Source organism: Balaenoptera musculus, chromosome 16 (genome assembly GCF_009873245.2).
Source record: "Balaenoptera musculus isolate JJ_BM4_2016_0621 chromosome 16, mBalMus1.pri.v3, whole genome shotgun sequence".
Lineage (NCBI taxonomy): Eukaryota > Metazoa > Chordata > Mammalia > Artiodactyla > Balaenopteridae > Balaenoptera > Balaenoptera musculus.
Window position 1 is genome coordinate 70,719,392 of NC_045800.1, and position 20,257 is coordinate 70,739,648.

General features: G+C 40.7%; 1 long non-coding RNA gene across 1 annotated transcript in view; it reads left to right on the forward strand.

Moving 5' to 3' along the window:
• LOC118882971 overlaps positions 1-20,257 on the forward strand; it is a 155,080-nt gene that overhangs the window by 70,204 nt on the left and 64,619 nt on the right. The gene's annotated exons all lie outside the window — the stretch shown is intronic.

Below are 20,257 nucleotides of genomic sequence, written 5' to 3' on the forward strand. Positions count from 1 at the left end.
ATGACCCCTGGCACAGGGCTGCATCCCTTGTCTGGCTGCATCCAACCAGAGTGGGCATCTTTTGCTAACTCAGATGCCTGGGGAGAAGACTTGTTTCTAATTTGATTATGTAGTGGGTGGTGCCTTTTTCTATTTGTACAAAAGCATTCTAGACTAAAAGCAGACCTGACCTAGGATATTAAGGCCGCACCTAGGGTTTCCCACCCATGTTGGGGTAGGTATTAACTAAGTTGTTGAGAGTAAGGTCGAAAACATGCTTACGCTAAGACAGCCAGACAGAGGGTGGAGGAGGATCCAACTTGTTTACTAGTCTCTACTGCAGTTAACATTCCTCAACATTCCTTAAGTCTGCAGCACATGGGAGCAAACCAGGTCCTATTAACCTTCCCCCTCCTAACCAAGAAGCACTCATGTGAAAACCACCTGCAAATTTTTAAATAAATTTGTGGGCATTTTCTGATGACCTTGAGTGGGAAAGCGTGGTTGTTGAATGATGAATTTGTCCTTGGCTGGGAAGGCAGACATACGTGCTGGATAGCAGCTATTTGAGGTGAATTGTTATGACTGAATTGATTTCACCGGTGTGTTTACTTAGCATCTGCTTTGGATTAGGTATTATGTAAGCCAGACCATAAAATAATCTTCACAAAGCTAATAAATTAATGGTACTTAGGGACACAGCACATCTCCATATCCATTCCCTGGCTTGGGAGAATGATAGTGATAACCCTCACTCTTCATATGTATCTCTGGAACAGCAGGAGATAGGAGATGAACAGTGAGCTATTAGGTGCAAAATAAACAGGTATTTATATTCTGTGCCCCCAGAGCTGCAACAAATCTTTTAAGAAATTTGTATTGATACTACCTTGAAGATGATACTTATTGGATCAACACATTATAATTGATTCATTCTCTCTGTATAAAGATACAGCTGTAACTTAAAGTTAGTACAGTCCAGATTCTGTAACTATCAGATTCATTCAGTGGTCCATTTTTCCTTCCAACCAGTCATCCAAGAAACATCGGTTGAATGCCTACTGTGTGTTAGGTGCTAGGGATAGAAGATTGAATAATAAATTGTTTCTTCTCTCAAGCAAGTCAGATGCTCAGATAAATTACACTCCAATGTTTTAAGGGCAGTAAGAGAAAGGAACCCAGGAGACTGTGAGGAGCCTAACTCAGCAGCTAGTGAGGGTATGTGTGTGAGTCAGGGAGGACTTCTTGGAGGAGGGGATGTCTAAGCTAGATTCAAAAGGCTGAGTAGGGTCTGCTGTAAGGAAGGACATTTCAGGTAGAGGAAGCAGCCTGATCAAAGGTACTATAAATGGAATCTGTTGGTTTTTTGTCCACCCAGATGCCATTTTTCTTTTCCTGGATAACCCTTTGGGGAATTACCCCTCCTCTATATGGAGCTGTCTTGGTGGAACTGCCGGTGCTCTGAAATCTAAGCTTGAGGCAACTGAGCCAACCTAGGTCTGTGGAACTCTCTTGCCCAGGAATTTGATTCTTCAGCCCAGTTATTGCAAAGAAGGAAAATGGTTGTTGCAGAGTCCTGAAAAGATTGTTCATAGCTTCTACTACATGGATCCCAGACGTGTTCTGGTTCTCGACTTTTCCATGTCTGATTCTGTAGTTTTCCCTTCAGTTCTGTGAACTGTCTCACATCCTTCCAATAAAATCTTTTTTGCTCATTATCCAGAATCAGTAGCTGCAGCTTGCAGCTACAAAACCCTCACTGACAAAAGAAAAAAAAAAAAATCAATGGTGGAAGCTATAAATAGAAGTTTAGAAAGTCTACTCTATCTTCCACAGCTCCTTCAGAAAATTTTCTAAACTCTTCAGAGGTAAGAGGTAAGAAAGAGGAGAAGGAAGGAAGGGAGGGAGAGAGGGAGGGAAGGAAAGAAAGATAGATTAATTTATCAATCACGCTGTGACCAGGCATCTTCCCAGATAGATGCGTGATACGAAGTACATTCCTGAGAATGGCTGGGTTTGCAGGGAGAAACCCATTGGTATCATTTAAATCTCTGCCACTGGCCGGCCTCTGTCTCTTCTTCCACAGAATAGCTATTACATACAGCATTCAGGAGAAAAGAAACTGTTTGATGCTGCTTCACACAGAACCCAGCAGGAATCCACCAGAGACCACTCTGCATTGACAGTTTACCCAGCTGGCCCTCAGGGTAGAAATGTGGATGACGAGGATGTCAGATTTTGAGTCTGCAGCTGGCTGAGCTTCTTAGCTTCTAGCCCATAAGCCCAAGGTCTATTATTGAAGTGGAAACAATTAAAAGCTCTGGCTTTTTCATTGTATTGTAATTACAGCAACATCTCTGATACAAATTATGACCCATTTACTCTTCAAGGTAATTAGCATCTGGACCACCACCAAGCAAACCCTTTCTAGGCTGCAGAGGGGTGTCACGTGGTGCCCTCAGAAAGCTGGAGACTCCAGTTCATGAAGGAAGAGGCTTTGCTCAATGTAGGAATGTGGGGAGGGTTCCCCTCTTCATAGATGTGGCATCTCATTGAAAACACTTGGTTCTCCTGGGATGTTATTGGTAGTTACCAAGCTTTATTGTTATTTTCATTATTGTGTATATTGCTATTATCAGAATTTCCCTGCAAAATGACCTTGGTAGTTTAGCCTGCAGGGAAGTGCCTTATGCATTTATGTGAATTCTTTTCACTTAAATTAAATTTTTGCTTTCTTTTCCATTTCCCTGTTGGAGACAACCAATGGAGGGCTTCCTGTGACAGATTTATGCAAAGTAGTGTCTGAAAGAAAGCAATCAATCACAAATTCTGTAGTAGTTTTGGGAGAATCAGAATTTTCTCTCTTATGGTGAATACTGGCTCAAATACTCTTGAGTTATTTCTAGTATCAGTCACAACTCTTGCCAGTGACAGTTTCCAGGCATGAACTGGCTTAAGCATAATGGAGAATTTACTGGCTATTGAAAACTCAAGATTCTGATTTTGCTTTGACTGGATTTGGAGTTCAAGTTTCTCTCCTAGTGACTCTTCCCTCTCCTGTGTTGGATTCATTTCCACCTCATACCCCCAGAAGCTCCAGGTTTATCCCATCACAAGGGTGAACCCATCAGAGGAGAGCAAACATTTTGACCCAGAATTTCCTGCCAGCTCTGTAAAATTCACCATATTGGATCAATTTAGGTCAGATGCCCACCCTTGCAAGAAACACCATGACCAGGAAGGGCCATGATCTCATTGGCTTGTGCACAAGGTAAAGGTGGAATCTTACACCCTGTGGGGCTGAAAGTCAGGGAGGATGACTCACCACAAACAAATCAGTGAACAAACAGTCCTAAGAAATCAGCGCTGTTGTAGGAAGAAAGGGAAATAGTTGCTGAAGAGGAAATTTTCAAATGCCCATTGCACCTCTTTACAGTCTGAGGCACCTCTAACTGTAATCTGAAGACCCCAAGGATAACAGAGGCAGTGGGGTCTTTGCCCTGAGGTATTGCCTTAATCTCTTCCAGCAAACTACAAAGATTCTTAGATTCTTTTAAACCCAGACATCCATGGAGAGGCAGTCACAGCCATAACCCTGTTGTGAGGGATAAACTAGCATGTAATAAGCAGGTTTGTTCTGAAAAAAGAGATCTTCCAGTTGCTTGCAAATCTTCGCAGAGCATATTAAAAAGAGTTCAATAATTATTTTTTCTGAAGGAATTTTGGGATATAGAATTATACGATCTAATAGTTTTTAGACAGGCTCCTGAAAATAACTAACAAGAACTCCCATTGACCAAAAACCTACTCTATGCCAGGCTTGGTAATAGATGCTTGGTTAATTATTTCTGACAACAACCCAGCCCACTGGGGAAGATACTGTCATCTCCTTTACAATCCAGATGAAGAAACTGCAGGTCAGGGAGGTTAAGTAATTTTCTGGGGCCAGCAAGGATTCAAGCCCCACCCTGTTTAACCTCAGAGCTCCAGGCATTAACAGCCAAGCTACATTCTCTGTGAGATTACACGTGCTGAGAAAATCCAACTTCCTTTCATAAGAGAGCAGCAAAGATGAGAAAATTTTTCCTCTGTAGTGTTAGGATGCATTTTTATACCTTTTGCCATAGGAAAGGGAGAATAGTACTAGCATTTCTGGAGCATCAACTGGATTTGAGCCACTGAGAGTAAAGGGAAAAATGCACCGTAGCCTATTTGAAAATGAGTTTTGAGTGATTTCCAAGGCCTCTTATTAGATCCAGTTTATGCACTGAGTTGTACATAACAGCAATCAGTGCCAGTGAGAGTGCTGGAGGTCAGCATTGGCAGACACCACCTGGCTCTCCACCTGCCTAGCAGCGACTCCCAAGCACTAATGAAATGATGCCAAAAAGCTGCCCTGACTCACTCCTGGAGGCTGTCCACACCAGCCTCTGCCACCCCTGCTCCACAGAGACCACATTTACTAAGATCACTGAAGATCCTCTCACTCCTAAACCTACGCAGAAATTCTTCTCTGTGCCTCTTTCTGGTCTCTGTGGTGCTTGATCTGATGGACCACTTTCTGAAGCTCAGTATCCTTTCTAGCAAGCAATAACGTCGCTGCTGGGCTGTCTTCTCTTTCCGGACATTTCTAAGGCATTTCTCATAATTTGTAGGAGTTCCTAAGTGTTCCATCTGAGGCTGATGACTGTGTTAATGACAAAACAGGACCTGAGCAGTTCCACTTGTCCCTGTGTGTTCAGTATGCAGGAATTCCATCAGATAGGTTCAACAGGAAATCTTAAGAATTATATAAATGGCCGGACTTCTGCATAAAGGTTGTCCAAAAAGAGTTCTTGACACACATATCTATTTATAACCCTTTGCCCCATTGTAAACCTGCTGTAGAACTATGTTTATATTTTGAACTTTGATATACAGATTTTTGCCATCAATTTGAGGCAAGCACAGTACATCTTCCCTCACTTTTGCTCTAAGAATCTACCATTGTCATAGCTTTTTGGTTGTGATGAAATGACCATGTTTATCTTGGTTGTACATTGAATCACCTTGGTACTCTGGTACTCACTTCTTTTGCCTTGACTTAAATCTTAGTTAAATCTTGGTTTGCTCCCTTCTCCTGTCTTCCACATGACTGTATCAGCATCAGTCAGGAAAACAGAAATTATACCAATTCTTTAAACAAAGAGAATTTAATAAACAATTAGTTAAACAGGTATTGGAGGACTGAAAATACACAAAGGGGAATACTGAAGTATCACAGAAGTCTTGGCCACAGGAAGCAGCTAAGGGAACAGAGGGGAGAGGTAGGGATGATTGGGAACCTAGAAGCTTAGTAAAGGGGAGTGAAGACCAAGGCCACTGAGGAGGGGCCGTGGCCAGCTGATGCAGGTACCCATGAGGGAGTTCTGAGAGGGTAGAAGAAACTCTGGAAACAGAACCAACAGCTGTTGCTAGGATAAATGCCACAGACTAGAAACAGAAATGAAAAGCAAAACAGGAAAGAAATATCCCTTCTCCTATCCCCTCTAGTCTCCTTCTTCCGCCCCCATGAGTCACACCTTAAAGACTTCAGCAGGCAAAGGTGAAATATGGTTTGACGGATTTGAGCCCTAGCATCACAAAGCAGAGCACAGGAGAGTAGATTGCAGCCAAGAGATAAGAGCTTAATAAACACACACCTCTGAGAGCCCCTTCACCCATTCCCTCTCACTACGGTCTTTGAACTTTTCTTTAAGAAGCATCATTTGCTCAGAATTTTCATTCCCCAAGCCTGCCAAGTCATTATTCCTAGTCATAAAAAGTCCTAAATATCCGTTTCTTTCATGAGATCTTTCTTGACCAGAGAAAAAAGGAAGGTTGTCCTTGCACATTGTCTTCCATACACTGCCCTTCAGCATTATCTGCCAATGTTTACGGTGATGAAATCCTTACTTTACATCTGTGTTTCCTTTGTGGTTAAAGGGTATCTGTATATTTGTTGTTGTGGGAATGACTGAGTATAGGGGTACCTCATTATATTGCACTTCGCTTTATCATGTTTCACAGCTATTGTGGGGTTTTTGTTTCGTTTTCATTTGATTTTTTTCTTTGTTTTGTTTTGTTTTTACCAAACTGAAGATTTTTGGCAACTCTGCATCGAGCAAGTTTATCAAATTTATTGGTGCCATTTTCCAACAGCATTTGCTCACTTTGTGTCTCTGTGTCACATTTTGGTGATTCTCACAATATTTCAAACTTTTTCATTATTATTATATTTGTTATGATGATCTGGGATCAGTGATTTCTGATGTCACTGTAATTGTTTTGGGGCAGCAGCAACTGCGCCCATATAAGATGGCGAACTTAATTAATAAACGTTGTGTGTGTTCTGTGTACTCCACTGAACGGCTCTTCCCTGTCTCTCTCCCTCTCTTGAGGCCTCCTTATTCTCTGAGAGACAACAATATTCAAATTAGGCCAATTAATAACTCTGTCATGGCCTCTAAGTGTTCAAGTGAAAGGAAGAGTCGCATGTCTCTCTTTAGGAAAGGAAGAGTTGCTCTTTAAATCGAAAGATAGGAATGATTATTAAGCTTAGTGAAGAAAGCATGTCGAAAGCTGAGATAGGCTGAAAGCTAGGCCTCTTGTACCAGTTAGCCAAGTTGTGAATGCGAAGGAAAAATTCTTGGAGGAAATTAAAAGTGCTACTGCAGTGAATACATGAATGATAACAAAGTGAAACAGCCTATTGCTGCTATGAAGAAAGTTTTAATGATCTGGATAGAAGATAAAACCAGTCACAACATTCCCTTCAGCCAAAACCTAACCCAGAGCAAGACCTAACTTTCTACAATTATGTGAAGGCTGAGAGAGGTGAAAAGCTGCAGAAGAAAAGTTTGAAGCTAGCAGAGGTTGGTTCATGATGTTTAAGGAAAGAATCATCTCCATAACATAAAAGTGCAAAGTGAAGCGGGAAGTGCTGATATAGAAGCTGCAGCAAGTTACCTAGAAGATCTAGCTAAGATAATGAAGGTGGCTATACTAAACAACAGATTTTCAGTGTAGATGAAACAGTCTTATATTGAAAGAAGATGCCATTTAGGACTTTCACAGCTAGAGAGGAGAAGTCCTAGCTTCAGAGCTTCAAAGGACAGGCTGACTCTCTTGTTAGGAACTAATGCAGCTGGTAACTTTAAGTTGAAGCCAATGTTCATTTACCATTCCAAAAATCTGAGGGCCCTTAAGAAATACGCTGAATTGACTCTGCCTGTGCTCTATAAATGAAACAACAAAGCCTGGATGACAGCACATCTGTTTACAACATGTTTTACTGAATATTTAAAGCCGTTTATTGAGACCTATTGCTCAGGAAAAAATTTTCTGTCAAAATATTACTGCTCATTGATAATGCATCTGTGCACCCAAAAACTCTGATGTACAACGAGATTAATGTTGTTTTCATGCCTGCTAAGACAACATCCATTTTGCAGGCCATGGATCAAGGAGTAATTTCAACTTTCAAGTCTTATTATTGAACAAATACTTTTCATAAGGCTATAGCTCCCATAGATAGTGATTCCTCTGATGGAAATCAAAAACCTTCTGTAAGGGATTCACCATTCTAGATGCCATTAAGAACACTTATGTGATATTATACATAGAAAAATCCTACAGATGCCACCAGAAAACTACTAGAGCTAAACGATGAATTTGGTAAAGTAGCAGGATACAAAATTAATGCATTCCTATATACCAACAACAAAAAATCAGAAAGAGAAATTAAGGAAACACTCCCATTTACCACTGCAACAAAAAGAATAAAATACCTAAGGAATAAACCTACGAAAGGAGGCAAAAGACCTGTATGCAGAAAACTATAAGACACTGATGAAAGAAATCAAAGATGATACAAACAGATGGAGAGATATACCATGTTCTTGGATTGAAAGAATCAACGTTGTGACAATGACTATACTACCCAAAGCAATCTACAGATTCAACGCAATCCTTATCAAATTACCAATGGCATTTTTCACAGAACTAGAACAAGAAATTTTACAATTTTTATGGAAGCACAAAAGACCCTGAATAGCCAAAGCAATCTTTAGAAAGAAAAATGGAGCTGGAGGAATCAGGTTCCCTGACTTCAGACTATACTATAAAGCTACAGTAATCAAGACAGTACTGGCACAAAAACAGAAATATAGATCAATGGAACAGGATAGAAAGCCCAGAGATAAACCCATGCACATATGGTCACCTTATCTTTGATAAAGGAGGCAAGAATATACAATGGAGAAAAGACAGCCCCTTCAATAAGTGGTGCTGGGAAAACTGGACAGCTACATGTAAAAGAATGAAATTAGAACACTCCCTAACACCTATACAAAAATAAACTGAAAATGGACTAAAGACCTAAATGTAAGTCCAGACACTATAAAATTCTTAGAGGGAAACATAGGCAGAACAGTCTATGACATAAATCACAGCAAGATCCTTTTTGACCCACCTCCTAGAGAAATGGAAATAAAAACAAAAACAAATGGGACCTAATGAAACTTAAGAGCTTTTGCACAGCAAAGGAAACCATTAACAAGACCAAAAGACAACCCTCAGAATGGGAGAAAATATTTGCCAACGAAGCAACTGACAAAGGATTAATCTCCAAAATATACAAGCAGCTCATGCAGCTCAATATCAAAAAAAACAAACAACCCAATCCAAAAATGGGTGGAAGACCTAAATAGACATTTCTCCAAAGAAGACATACCGATTGCCAACAAACACATGAAAGGATGCTCAACATCATTAATTATTAGAGAAATGCAAATCAAATCCACAACGAGGTATCACCTCACACCAGTCAGAATGGCCATCATCAAAAAATCTACAAACAATAAATGCTGGAGAGAGTGTAGAGAAAAGGGAACCCTCCTGCACTGTTGGTGGGAATGTAAATTGATACAGCCACTATGGAGAACAGTATGGAGGTTCCTTAAAAAACTAAAAATAGAACTACCATATGACCCAGCAATCCCACTACTGGGCATATACCCTGAGAAAACCATAATTCAAAAAGATACATGTTGGACTTCCCTGGTGGCACAGTGGTTAAGAATCTGCCTGCCAATGCAGGGGACATGGGTTCAATCCCTGGTGTGGGAAGATCCCACATGCTGCGGAGCAACTAAGCCCATGTGCCACAACTACTGATCCTGTGCTCTAGAGCCCGTGAGCCACAACTACTGAGCCCACGTGCCACAACTACTGAAGCCCGTGCACCTAGAGCCTGTGCTCCGCAATAAGAGAAGCCACCTCAATGAGAAGCCCACACACCACAACAAAGAGTAGCCCCTGCTTGCCATAACTATAGAAAGCCCGCATGCATCAAAGAAGACCCAACACAGCTAAAAATAAATTAAAAAAAAAAAAAAGATACATGTACCCCAATGTTCATTGCAGCACTATTTACAATAGCCAGGACATGGAAGCAACTTAAATGTCCATTGACAGATGAATGGTTAAAAGAAGATGTGGCACATATATACAATGGAATATTCCTCAACCATAAAAAGGAACAAAATTGAGTTATTTGTAGTGAGGTGGATGAACCTAGAGTCTGTCATACAGAATGAAGTAAGTCAGAAAGGTAAAAACAAATACTGTATGCTAATGCATATATATGGAATCTAAAAATATGGTACTGATGAACCTAGTGGCAGGGCAGACGTAAAGAACGGACTTGAGGACGGGGGGAAGGGGAAGCTGGGACGAAGTGAGAGAGTAACATTGACATATATACACTGCCAAATGTAAAACAGATAGCTAGTGGGAAGCTGCTACATAGCACAGGGAGATCAGCTCGATGCTTTGTGACCCCCTAGAGGGATGGGATAGGGAGGGTGGGAGGGAGACACAAGAGGGAGGAGATATGGGGATATATGAATATGTATAGCTGATTCACTTTGTTGTACAGCAGAAACTAACACAACATTGTAAAGCAATAATACTCCAATAAAGATGGAAAAAAAAAAACCCACGTGATTTTGTGATTCATGGGACGGGGGTAGAGGTCAAAATATCAGCATTAACAGGAGTTTGTAAGATGTTGATTCCAGCCCTCATTGATGACTTTGAGGGGTTCAAGACTTTGGTGGAGGAAGTAACTGCAGATGTAGTGAAAATAGCCAGAGAACTAGAATTACAAGTGGAGCCTGATGATGTGATTGGATTTCTGCAATTTCGTGATAATACTTTAATGGATGAAGAGTTACTTCTTATGGATGAGCAAAGAAGGTGGTTTCTTGAGATGGAATCTATTCCTGGTGAAGGTGCTGTGAAGATTGTTGAAATGACAACAAAAGATTAAGAATATTACATAAACTTAGTTGATAAAGCAATGGCAGGGTTTGAGAGGATTGACTCCAATTTTGAAAGATGTCCTACTGTGGGTTAAATACTATCAAACAGCATTGCATGCTGCAGAGAAATCGTTCATGAAAGGAAGAGTCCATCAGTGCAGCACACTTCACTGCTGTCTTATTTTAAGAAATTGCCACAGTCCCGCCCACCCTTCAGCAACCACCACCCTGTTCAGTCAGCAGCCATTAATATTGAGGCAAGACCCTCCGCCAGCAACAAGATTACAACTCGCTAAAGGGTCAGATGATGGCTAGAATATTTTTGGCAATAAAGTATTTTTTAATAGAGGCATGTACATTGTTTTTTAGACATAATGCTATTGCACACTTAATGGACTACAGGATAATGTAAATATAACTTTATATGTACTAGAAAACCAAAAAAAAATTGTGTGGCTCTCTTTATTTATTGTGATATTGTGATATTCACTTTATTGCAGTGGTCTGGAATGGAATTCAAAATATCTCTGAGATATGCCTGTAGTCACCTCTCAGCTATGTGCACACTGCTTAATTTTCTTTATGAAAGCACTAATGTTTCACTAAATTTCATCCAAACTGTGAAATTAGGTCTGATCCTAAACATTTTGAGTCACTTATGGTTTAGAATAGTCTCTTTCAAATAAATATTCAATCCAAATCAAGTGTTTTAATTGGCCACTGTCCAGTTTAAAACACCAATTTCATGGTTTCTGTCCATTTCTTGAATTTTTCCTTTCTCCCCTCTGGGACCTTGGGCTTGCCTGTACACCTCCATTGCAGGAAGGGGGCAGAAAGAAGTGCTCCTGCAGGTAAGGGTACATGAGTGGAAAGGAAATTGATCAGCTGGGCTGGAGTCAGATTTTTCAACAGGGCCCAGCCATAGGTTTCCTGCTGGTCTGCTCTCAGATGCTGGTGACGCCAGCTGTCCTGACAGGTGGCTCTCTTAGCCCAGATGATACCTGCTGGTGCTTTCTCATGGAGCATGTTGATGGACATCAGTTGCTTGACTGGTACACTCTAGCCTGAGAGTGTCAGGGCGCCATTGGGTAGTGCTGCTTCTTTTCTCTCAGCCTTGGAGAGCAGTCTCCAGGGATCCCACTATGCTTCTCCTTCCAACAGTGGAAATCTCTGGGGTGTAGTTAGCTGGCCTCTGCTGCTCTGTCATCCTGTGCCAGTCTCAGGCATTTTACTTTGGGCTCATTTCTCATCCTTCTCCTGCTACCCTCTGTTATCACAAGGGGCTAATCCTATAGGCTATATTGCCCAGGCTCCTAGGTCAGCTGGAATTTGTCCAGATTCAGCAAATGGGAGGGTTGACAGGAGATTGAAGGTTGCAAGTGGCATCGCTGGCAACCCTGGGGTGTCCTCTATGGCTCCAAAACCACTGGAAGGGTGCTCCATGGTCCCTGGACCATGCACACCAAGAACACCACCTCTATCCTTTGTCTCTCCATCACAGAGCTAGTTTTCATTTCTATGCTGCTAATTTCTAGTTTGTCTGTTTGACTCTTGGTTCCTTTACCACCTGTATAACCAATTCCCTGCCTAATTTCTTCTGTAATAAATACTTAAGTGCCTTATGTTTTTCTTTATGTGTAGGCCCAGTCTGGCCTAGATCAATGGGAACATTAGGAACCCCTCCACACTCACCTTGGCTCTATGGAAAATGCAAGGGTGATCTTTGCCAACATTCACTATGCTGCTGTGCCAAGGCAGGTTGGCAGATCCTGTCACCCAGGAAACCTCAGATGAGTAACTGGCTCCAGTTCTAATACTTAGAAAACCACCTAAAATCAGAGGAGAAATGTCCAGGAATTGCAATTTCCCATCCCACTACAAGATTTGCTGGGGAGAAGGTCAAGATGTAGGAAGCTCCACAAATGTCCTCCCTCACCTCACTTTTCTTTCCCAGGTGCTTTTATTTTCCAGGTGGAACAGCTGCTAAACCAGTTCTTCTGCCTTGGTCACACCTTGATGGGATTAGGTGGATCTGACTCTGGGACCTCTGTCTTCAGTAACTCCTATAACATGTGCTTGACCAGTGGATGAGGGGCTAGCAGGCTAGTCAGGTAACCTGGGGAAGCAAGAAGGAGCCTCAAAGAATATTTCATGCCTAATGTTATATATGTACCCATGTAAGACCTGCTCAGAGCCTAAAGTATTAAAGGCATTCCTAGAAAACTGTAATCAGGCTGCTGTGTTGGATCAAGTTAAATGAATACCAAAAGAAATCTTATAGGGGTAGAAAGACATCACAGGAAGAAAACTTGCAGCCTTGCAGGAACATGGGCTTCCAGAGAGAAGAGAAGAAAGATCTTTTCCTTAATGATACTGTATTCCTGGATATTTCTAATATCATTTGGTAGAAGTCACCTCCTTTCCCAGTGACCTACACCACCTTTATGCTAACATATGCTTCCCCGAGAGTAAACTGTACTCTATAGATTCATTCATTTTTCTTTTTCATTTCTTGCCCACCCCCAATCTGTCCCCATGGCTTAATCACTAAAAGGTACATTGAAAAGCAGCCTGGCTCCATGGAACCTTAAAATGGAAGTGATTTGGGTAAAACAAAAACAAAACCACTAAACTAAAACAAACAAATCCCATTGGTTCTAATCCTGTATGTTGTGCTAGACACAATGGATTAATACTGTGACACCCACACTTATCAAGTCCAGACCTTGCAGCAACCCCTTTAGTGTTGTTCTTATTGTCTGAAGTTCTCCAACGATTCAGTGTCACTTTTTCTCTTTGGGACCATTAATTTTCATGGTTAGATAGAGATCAATAGTCATAGTTAGAAATCGGCATCTTTGGAGGAGAAATGTGTTGTGCATAGATTGGATGGCTCCTCAGTTAAGAAAATGGTGTGCTCTTTCCTGATTGTGTTCATCAGCAGTACCCTGAGCATTATTTTATTCTGTTGCAGAGATTCTGACAGTCTCTTGTAGTATCTTATCTACCACCAAGTTTTCTTTGCTCTCCTTTCATATTTGATCTCTGAAGTGGAACTTTTTTTAAAAGGCCCTGATATGAGAAAGAATGACCATGGCCAGGCCATTCTTCTTGGGCATGAAGGAAAGTTGTCAAGTAGTCAAACACCCAAGTCAAGGACCCAGTCTAGTGCCTGCTCCTCTAGGGTGTGGCTTTCAAAGTAATCAGTCTCAACTGGGGGACTATATGATAGTGAGTATTTTGATCTTACAAAATCTTGGGCAAAGTTGGCAGTCACATCCCTGAGCATGGTCACTGCCTGATGCCTGACTCCGAAGAAGACAGCCCTCGGAGACTCTCTTCTGGGAGGGAGGAATTCACTTTATTTGTTTGTCCTTTCAGTAAATATTTGTTACGTGCCGGTAATAGGCCAGATGCTATAAACACAGCATTGAACAAAATTAATAAAAATCTGTGCTCTCAGGGAAATTATATTTGTGTGTGTGTGTGTGTGTAGACAACAAAAAAATTAACCAGGACATTATCTGTCTATCTATCTATTAAATGGTGATAAATATTATCACCATTTAAAAATAAAGCAGGAAAGGTTGTGCCAGGGTATGTGTATGGGAGGAGAGTTGCCTTTTTAAAGAGAGAGGCCAGAGAAGGCATCACTGTCAAGGTGACATTTGATCAGAGACCTAAAGAAAGTGCAGGGATAACCCATGCAGATATTTGCAGGGACAGCAAATGCCAAGTTCCTAGGGTAGAAGCAAGCTTGGTGGACCAGCAAAGAAGTCAGGGTGACCCAAGCCAGATGATTAGAGGAGAGCATGGTAAGAGCTGAGGTCAGAGGTAGTGGGGACCAGATAGTCCAGAGCAAAATCTCTTACTTGGGGTCTACTAGATATTGTTATTTAATATAATAAAGGAATTCTTATTAATCACAAATTTGGACTTATTTAATTTTTGTTCACTGTATTTCATAATTGGTTTCTTTTTTAATCCTATATATTTTATTTTATGCATTTTAAAATGTTATTTTAAGAAGGGATCTGGAGAATTCAACAGTCTGCCAAAAAGATTCACATCACAAAGAAGGTTAAGAATTACTGATGTAAGGCCTTTAAGCCATTGCAGGACTTCAGCTTTTACTCTGAGTGAGATAATAAATAGTTACTCTGGCTGCTATGTTGAGTATAGACTAAAGAGGGACAAGGGTAGGAACAGGAACATCAGTTAGGAAGCTATGACAATAATTCAGGAGAGATTTTAAAGGTAGAGCAAACAGGATTTTCTGATGGATTGGATTTGAGCTGAGAGAGAAAAGGAATCAAGGGTGACCATGAGATTTTTGGCTTGAGCAACTGGAAGGATGAAGTTGCTTTCCTTTGAGGTAGGGAACTATGCAGGAGGGTCAGGGAGGAGAGATGAAGAAAATCAGATTTAGTTTTTGGACATCTTATGTTTGAAATGACTATTATGTATCCAAGTGAAATTTCATATAGGCAGCTGGAGATATAAGACTGGAATTACTAGGAGCAGTCCAGGCTGGAAATTCAAAGCTGAGAATCATCAGTTTATACCTGGTGTTAAAGCTGTGTGACTGGATGAGATCGTCATCCTGGAAAATGGTACACATGGAGAAGAGATGAGTTTTGATGGCTGTGACCTGGGGCAACCTAAATGTTTAGGATTTGTGAGGAGGAGAAGAAATCAGCCAAGGAGAGTAGCCAGTGATTTAGGGGGAAGTTAGGAGAGTTTGATGTCCCTGAACCCTAGGGAAGAAAGTGTTTCACAGAGAAGTGATTACCTGCTATATGCTGCTGATAGGTCAAGTAAGATGAGGCCTGAGAGTTGACCGTGGATTTAGCAACTTGGAAGTCATTGGTGACCTAGAAGAGAGTTTTGGCCAAGGACCAGGACCAAAGTCCTATTGGAATAGGTTCAAGGAAGAATAAGGACAGAGGAATTGGAGACAATGGGAATAGAAAGTGCATTTCAGAATTTCCCTCAAAGGGAAACAGGAAATTTAGATGATAGCTGGACAGGAATATGAAGCTCAAATGATTTTTTTTTAAGATGGGAGAAATTTCAGCATATTTAGATGATGATAGAAATAATTTTAAAAAGAGATCACACAGATGATCCAAGTGAGATAGAGACCATTGTTAAAGCAGTGTCTTAGGTGATAAGAGATGGGTGGCAACTAGTGGAAGAGCAGAGGGGTTGACCTTAAACAGCACCTGAAGTCTTCACCCATAGTAACAGGTGGGAAGGCAGAGTATATGGGCAGAGTATTGTGGGTAGAGGTGGTAGTGAAACATGGAATTTCTCTTCTGATTGCCACTATTTTCTCAAGAGAAATAAGAGACATGGTAGTCAACTAAGAGTAAGAATGGATGGGGAGAAGAGGTTGGAGGTATGAGAAGAGAGGAAAAGGTGTTCAATGGTTGTCTAGCATTGGGAGACTGAATGGAATTCAATATGCAGTAGAGTTGCCAGGTAGCATTCAGGGCCCTCTTGGGATTAGTTTCAAACATTTAAAATGAATCTATTCATAATGTTATATTTTTATCCAGTCATATTCAAGTCTTTGGATGTAGACCTGAAGTAGGTGAAGAGCTAGATTCAATCAGGGTTGGGTTTCACCATGTAGGTAAGATGAAGAGAGGACCAAGCAAGAGAACTGGGGGTAGACGCAAGGGAATAATTGATTAACTATGGAATTTGAATAAAATAAAGGAATGAGGCCGTGAAGGTGGTGTAGACAGTAAAAAAGTTGGAAGAACCCAATGGATTATAGGTTCTGGTATAGAGGGAAATTTTTCAGAGTCAAAGCACTGGAGCGAGACAGCTAGAAAGATAGGAGGTGGGGGACAAAGAATAGGATGGTTAAGTAGAGATTATGGAAGGGATGTGGCTATTGGTGAGGATTAGGTTAAAGTGTAGCCATGAGAAAGAGGAGCTGAGTTAGGGTGGAGAGTAAGATCATCAGAGGGAAGGAGGTGAGCCTCTTGGAAGGATCATCTACTTGGATACTGAAATCACTGAGAGTTAGAATTAGGTCAGGAGTAATGTTGACAATGATAATAATTAAGCCTGGAAATCAAATCTTCACAGAATAGGAATGCTGGTGACCATGGGTCTTTAGATGTCTGCAAGAAGTAGAAGAGTATAAGGTATAGTCTAAGGGTGTAAGTTTTACAGCTGGGGGCTGGGATAGTGATTGTCTGTCAGGGTCAAGGCAATGGCAATGGTCTTTTTAACACTAACTCTCCTCAACTGTGTCTCTGGGAGATTTCTTCATCAAGTGGGTAGATAGAGGAAGAGTAAAATTACCTTTGTCTTTTTGTTTCAGGTAGATTTTATATTTTTTGTCTTAATTTTGATGGTTCATCTACTTTTTCATTTTCATTTCATTGTGACACCATTCTGGCCAATGAAATACAAGCAGAAGTAACTGAGTGAGGTTTCTGAGAAAGTTTTTCCTTTCCTGAGAAAAAGAGACAGACTCAGCAATCATTTCCCTTTTACCCCTTGCCCTTCCTGCCTCTTTTGCTTTTAGCAAAGCAGATGGTCAGTCTCAAGGTGCAGGAATCATCTTGTAATCGTGACAAGTATGAAGCACCAAGTATGCCTACACACAAAAGGTGGGAGAACAGAAAGTAAGAGTCTGGGTCCCCGTTGCCATTGTTGAGCTACTGCCCAGCCCTCAGCTTCTACCTCTGGAAGTTGTCCTTGTCACATGTTCTTGTCATGTGAGACAAATCCCTCTTCCTTGAGGCCAGCACATTAATTTGGATTTCTGTTATTTGTAACTTACTGCTTCTGTAACTCATAAAGCTACTTTCTTATGAAGATAGAAATGCTGGTCAGTTGGATTTAAGAGGGAATTTCACAGACTTACATGAGTAACTATTTTGATACAACTGTCAACCAAAAATGTTTGTTTGACTCTACCTCTTCTTTAAGTTACCGCCTTACTTTGCTGTCAGATATCTTGTTTGAGTATCCCACTCATGCTTTCTCTACTCCTTCACCTTTCACCATGCACCAGGCCACTAGAGTTGATCTCTAGATAACTCCTACAGAAACTGTCATAACTAAGATTATTGATGACCCCATAGCATCTTTTTTAGTCCTTATCCCTCTTTAAACCTTTATAGGGATGTCTCAACTGGCCATTTCCTCCTCTCTTCCTTCATGGGCTTCTGCAATACCATTCTTTTCTAGTAGAAGTTCTCAGCTTCCGAATTATTTTCTTGATCCTTTCATAGCTCCTTGTCATCTGCCTCTCACCGTTTCTTCTCCAGTGTACTCCCCTTAGTCCTCTCCCTCTATCCTCCCAACCCCTTCCCCTTCTTCTTTCACTCTAGGTTTTCCCAGGATGATTTCATATACTACTAGGTCTCTACCTGCTTTCAAGAGTTCAATAATTTATAAATTTATAATTTCATTCCACACCTCTCACTAGAGCTTTAGATTGCTATTTCTAACTGCAATAGAGCAAGGTGCAGAACACCTTACTTCAAACATTACTTAACCAAAACTGGATTTAATCATCTTTTCCAGAAATCCTACCTATTCTTTCCTATTTTGTTTCTTTTTATCATCACCATTCATCCAAGTACCCAAGCAAGGAGCTTTGAAAACAGCTTCAACCCTACTTTCTCTTTCTCTCATTTTTTCGCATCTGATTAGTGAACAGTCCTATTAATTGTGCCTTGGAAATATTTCTCCAACATCTCCTCTCTTCTTCATCCTCATCACCTCTGCCTCTGTTCAGGACTTTCCCTATCTGTATACTGTTCCTTGGCTTACTTCCAGTGGAGAAAGTTTTTCTCTTTAGGTTCCCCTATCTTTATGAAGAGACGTTTTCAACTTTTATAAGACATACCAGTCCTTTTTCCAACTTGGTCATCTGCTAAGGCAAAAAGACCTGTGATCAAGGGCAGCACAGAGTAGCTTGAGGCTCTTGTTATTTGGGGCCCTTTCTAGCTTTGGACCATCCAGTTTTTATCAAGAGCTTGACCCAGAAAAGCAATATCAAGGGAGGATGACTTGAGGGCTCCTCCAGATCAAATCTAACCCTGTATCAAACCAGATCTGCAGAGAGCTAGATTATCAAGGGTGCTATTCATGACTTCACAGAGTCCTCCTTCACCCAGGAGACGTTCCTGTCAAATGTCAGTAACCAAGAAGAGTGAGTTGTACTTGTCTTGGGCAATCAGTGGCAAATATATAGAGCATTTATTTTTAACTCTTGATTTGTGGCTCCATCTCAAATGGAGCCTTTGACCTTGTTTTTCATTCTTCTTTGGTTCCACGTTTATTTTATGCCACTTTATGTCTTATATATCCTTGAATGCTACTTGCAGTTTTCTCTGCAACAAGGTGGGAAACAAACATAAAAATAGTTCAGGTTCTCATTACCTATTTTCCCTGGCTATAATATTGGCCATCCTTGTCTACCTCATATCTCTCCTCCTATATATCCTTTACTTACTAATCATGTCATTCTCCTTAAAAACATATCATAGTTCTCTTCCTTGCTTTTTAGCATGGTATATAAGGCCCTTCACAACTTAGGGGAAGTGGGATAGTTCTTGCAACTATCTTTTCCAAAACTTGGCCTCTGGGCGTCCCTCATGCCCTCCTTTCCAGCTCTGCCAAGCCACTCACTTGGAAATGTTGTATTTTTATACTTCTAGACTTCATTTTGTTCAAAATGTTAAATATAGTTGTTTAGTATATGTGCTATGCCTGCTACTTACACTCATGACTCCTATTCATCTGTCAAGACCCATCCTTCAGAAATTACCTTCTCTGTAGTGCCTCTCCTGATTCCTTCTAAAAGAGTTTTTCTTTCCTGTAAGTGCTCCCATAATACTTTCCAGATTCTTTTGCTAATAGTAATTATCACACTGTATTTTATTGATTTGTTCCTTTGTATATTTCTTAATCATTTATTTTCATTTATCTTTGTATACTTTGGTCTTATCATAGTGTAAGTGCTTAATAAAAGTTTGTTTTGATTGTGCAAGTGAACATTACAGAGTTTTTTGGTGGGTGTCTATGGCTGACATTTCACCACCTCATGTGATACCCTGGCCACATGACTTTTTGGATTTGTGGGTTTTGCTCAGTTGCAACAGTAAATCACTTTTTTTAAAGAAGTTTTGACTCCAATAATAGATTTATTGAGTCATAATAGTCATCTCTAGGTCAAAATAACCAGAAGACAGTATGCTGACAGCAGAAGAGATTATACTGATACAGCATAGTATCTTTTGGGGATACCACCATTCTATCTTTAAAAAAATCATTCAGTAAATCTATAACAATCTTATTGACTAGGAGGTTATGAGAAATTAGTGATGACTAGGCTTGTTGAATTAATATTGGAGACAAGGGCTATTATTAGGGATGCTGTGTTTATGGTAGATAACTTCATGATGAACCATTAGGAACTGAGGAGTTTTTGAAAAATAGATTTGGTGTGTTTTATTAGCTAGCCCTCAGACAGACATCTTAGCTCCTGTTTGCCAGCAATTTGCTGGTCATTTTATGTGTCTGTAGCTTATTTCCTCAACTAGATTGAAGGCAATCTAAGATCAGGGATCACATCTCATCTACTATAGGCCACAAGCTAAGCATACTGATGCCAAAAGACCACCTGCCATAGTTCTTTTGAACATGTGCTTGATGTAGGAAGGATTCGTACTGCACTGTGGGAACACAGTCTAGTTTAAGCTGCTCTGAAAGTGGAACATCCCTCTTTTTCCTCTGCCGTAGGGCTCAGTGAGTTTTGTTTTGTTTTGTTTTGTTTTCTCCCAGTTTGGTTCTGTGGGAAGTCATCTGACCTTAGGCCCTGGGCAGGAACTAATGGGCACATGAGGTCTTGAGGGTTCTGGTCCAAAATGCAATGGGAAGAAAACAATCAACTGATAGAC